Consider the following 4,737-nt stretch of genomic DNA (forward strand, 5'->3'; position numbering starts at 1 on the left):
ATCCTGCTGCCTGCTAATAGTAGTTAATTCCAAGTACCTTCTATAAGCAAGGTGCCTAGAAATGAAAGTGATAGTTATTATATAACATATGTATGTAGCATCCTATAGACCAGGGGTAGTCAACCTTGGCTCTTTTATGACTCGTGGACTTCAACTCCCAGAATTCCTGAGCCAGCTAAGCTGGCTCAGGAATTCTGGGAATTGAAGTTCACGAGTCATAAAAGAGCCAAGGTTGACTACCCCTGCTATAGACCATAGAATATTTTTAGTTTCTTCTCAGGCAGATCAGAGAAAATATTCCAATCAAGACGAAGGGCACAGAATTAGATTACCTTCTACGTCTGCTTACATCATTTTTCAATGTCTGAAAATCTCAACCTAAGAAATACCAGAAGGGTATCTTCCAAATCTATTTTAGTTCTCCCATTAGCTTACAAAAAGCAGTAGAAATTTGGATGAGTGATACAGAAATATTAAAAATTGGAAGAAAAAGAGGAAGTAAATCTAGATGGATAGAGATGCCAACATTTATTTTCATCTTCATCTCTGCTCTAAACTGTAACTGGCAGGGCACTGATGTCAGAGTATTTTATGTTGAGAATGTTGAGCCCTTAGTACAGGCTTTCTTTAACTAGCATTATAGAATCACAAGATACTGTACATAAATTTGAACTCATTCTAATATACAAGGAAACAAAAACTGTAATATGATTAACCAATGTTTAAACTATGAGACTGTATTTAATACAATCTCTATGGAAGGTGCGAAGATTGTTTCGGTACAACTAAAACTTAAGAATTAGAATGAACAAACAAATACTATTTGATCACGTGAAGTATTAATACCACTTTACAATGCCTTGGTAAGGCCACACTTGGAATACTGCATCCAGTTTTGGTCACCACAATATAGAAAAGATGTTGAGACTCTAGAAAGAGAACAGAGAAGAGCAACAAAGATGATTAGGGGACTGGAGGCTAAAACATATAAGGAACAGTTGCTGGAATTGGATATGTCTAGTTTAATGAAGAGAAGGACGAGGGGGGGGGCATGATAGCAGTGTTCCAATATCTCAGGGGCTGCCACAAAGAAGAGGGAGTCAAGCTATTCTCCAAAGCACCTGAAGGCAGGACAAGAAGCAATGGATGGAAACTAATCAAGGAGAGAAGCAGTCTAGAACTAAGGAGAAACTTCCTGACAGTTAGAACAATTAACCAGTGGAACAACCTGCCTCCAGAAGCTGTGAATGCTCCAACACTGGAAGTTTTTAAGAAGAGACTAGACAGCCATTTGTCTGAAATGGTATAGGATTTCCTTCCTGAGCAGGGGGTTGGACTAGATGACCTCCAAGGTCCCTTCCAACATCATCATCATCATCATCATTATTATTAATTATTATTATTATTATTATCGCACAGTCAGCCAGATGTTCAGACTGGATTTGGCATTTTGTCTCCTATTTATGAAAATATAGAAATCATTTTTGACCCATAATCATCTAGTTCTATAGGCAAAACACACTGAGTATTTGGTCAGTGAAAAATTGGTACATGGAAATTAGTTCATTTTTAATCATTATTTATTAAAATAATTTAAGAATGGTATATGTTGTATAATGTATAAAAAGAAAGAAAAGAAAAAAAACATTCTTTCGATCAGACTAAGATGACCTTTTTGTCCTAAACCCAATTAGAAGTTAGGGCCCAAATTGCTGATTAGTTTACCACACTTGGTAAACTAATCACTTGCTGTGGTCACTTGCTGATTAGTTTACCACAATGTGCCCTACATGGGCTTGCTCTTGAAGACCATCCAGAAATTAGTACGGGTCCAGGATACAATGACATGCACAATTTTAGGAAACCTATGATTTGTCCATGTTACTCCACTGTTGTGGAAGCTGCACTAGTTCTAGTTTTTTTTTCCAGGTCCAATTCAAGGTGCTGGTTATCACCTTTAAAGTCCTAAGTGGCATAGGACCAGGTTGGTTGCATCATTGCCTCTCCTTGAGAGCATCTGCCTCTTTACTAATAGGATGGGCACAATCTAGATCCCTTCTGTCAGATGTTGCCATCTGATTAGACCTAGACAATGCTTCTTAGTAGCTTCCCCTAACCTTTGGAACATCCCTCCCCCCAATCTTCCTGGTCTTCTAAAATGTATAAAGACCTGGCATTCCCTACAAGCTTTGGGATTGTATAAGATTGGATTGTATAAGATTGGAGACCAGTGAGGATTTACAGTTTGTTTGCCCATGTGAGAATGTGTTGTATTTGGTGCACCAATATGTTTTTCACTGGTTTTTATGCTTTTTACTGTTTTTATTGTACTATTATTGTTTGTGAGCCATCTAGGGTTATGCTACACAAAATGAGCAGCTATAAATATATTTAAATAAACAAATACATTTCTAATTTGAAAGTAACTGTGAAACATGATCCTATGTAAGGGCATTTAAAAGAAGATGTTCTTTTTAGTTCAATGTTCCCTTGAACTAAACCATATGAAGGAGAAATAAGCCAACGTCATTGGGTACATGTCTTGTGAGAACATAAAATATATATTAAGAATTATGTTCTTTTCCCCACTGTATTATAAAAAAGGTGCAGAAGGTTAACATAAATTCATTCAAAATTAAAATATATATTTTGAAAGAAAAAGATGATAGAATATTGCTGTTACAAGGTGATAAATAATACATGTATCTGTCTGTTAAAGCATATTGCAATCTGCTTTTAAAAATGTAGCAAATCCAGTTCTGCAGACATTAGTGAACTTTGTATAATATGGAATCAAAGGGAAAACAGCACTGACAAATGTAAAATCCATTCCAAATTATTTGCACCCCAAAATAAGAACACATTCTGTCTCTGTCTTTCTCCTCCCCCCTTTTTTTTCCTCTAAAGATGCTATCTAAGGCAATAGCTGTCTTTGGAAGAAACAGTGCATTCAAATTCTTTATTAATAATATAAGAATCATGTATGCTATTATTTTGTTCAGTGGAATTACACCATGAACTACATGGGATTATACTTTTTAATTATTTATTTAATCCTAGAAGACATTGTATGAAAAATTAAAAAATGGTATTGGATCCACGGCTGACATTGGATGACCATTTGTCGGCCGTGACCAGGGGGGCGTTTTATCAGGTTCGCCTGATTCACCAGTTGCGACCTTTTCTGGACCGGGANCATGGCATCGGACCTGGTTATCTCCGAGACCGCCTTCTGCCACAGATTCCCTCCCATAGACCGGTACGCTCCCACAGAGTGGGTCTCCTCAGGGTGCCGTCGGCCAAGCAATGTCGGCTGGCGACCCCCAGGGGGAGGGCCTTCTCTGTGGGTGCCCCCACCCTCTGGAACGAACTACCCCCCGAGATCCGGACGATTCTGGATCTCCTTACTTTCCGCCGCGCCCTCAAGACATGGCTTTTTCAGCAAGCGGGCCTGGCCTAGGGAGGATTTTAAACCGGGTATATTTTAAGAGTAATTTTTAAATAGCACAGCTTTAAATATTCGGTTTTAATTGGTTTTACTTCGGTGGGGTTGTAAATGTGTTTATGTTTTTTAATATGCTGTGAGCCGCCCTGAGTCCCGTCGGGAGAAGGGCGGGATATAAATCAAATAAATAAATAAATAAATAAATAAATAAATATGGAGCACAACTTTTGGCTTGTTCAAAACAAATTTGAGACTTGACTGTATTAGTAATTATGGTGGTTCCACAAAATCTATGAAACTCCCTACTGGTTCAGAAGTTAGAAGGAACCAAATATTAAAGAATCAAAATGTTTACCTTAATTAAATATAATAGATCCTTTCTAGCATAATTCAAATAGCAGATGATTTGTCTGAATTATAGGAAAAAATATAATGGTCATAAATACTCTACAATTATCTTTACATTTTGCTTTATAACAGTGAAGGAAAATACCAATATTTTATTGCAGGGACAGTTATTCTGAAAACAGAGATAATACAAGGAGTAAAAATATACTGAAAGTTCAGGAAAGAACTTCATTATTGTTGTTTATATTAAATATAACCATCTAGTATGTCAAAACAACAACTAACATTTGCAAATCTATTACAGAACAATCAACACTGACAAACACCATCAGCTATCTTTGTTAATATCACCACAGACATGGATTACTTAGAATGGCAATTATGAAAAGAAAGACTATATGTGTGTCAGGATCCAAAACCAAGGAATGGATATATCTTATTAATAGAACATAGCACTTATACCATATACATAAAAGAATCTCAAACTAAAGTCAGGTCTTAAAATGATAGACTTCAGGCTTATGGAGTGTCTGTATATTTATTAGAAGTTTGAGATCCATCAATGACAACCTGGTACAAAATACCATCTAACTCAATTATCAGTTTTACTGAGATAATTTTTTATATCAGTAAAAACAAGTATGCTTGGTATCCCCTCACAACCTTTATTTGAAATGTATAAACTGACATCAATTCAGTGGACATTGCAACACTGTAACAAAAATAAGATCGACAAAATCATAGTTGTGAGATAAAATATTTTTGGGTGAATAATTATACAAATCTGATACAATCAAGTATAGAATATTTCAATGATTATTTTTGTATACATAACAGGTTGCATATATGCTTCTTACGTTGAATTCATCATATGCACTGGGAAATATGGCTTTCCATCATTCCTTAGATATAAGAAATTAGGAAAAGAAAAAACAAGAAATTAT

Source organism: Protobothrops mucrosquamatus, unplaced genomic scaffold, assembly GCF_001527695.2.
Source record: "Protobothrops mucrosquamatus isolate PMUCROS unplaced genomic scaffold, P.Mucros_1.0 scaffold207, whole genome shotgun sequence".
NCBI lineage: Eukaryota > Metazoa > Chordata > Lepidosauria > Squamata > Viperidae > Protobothrops > Protobothrops mucrosquamatus.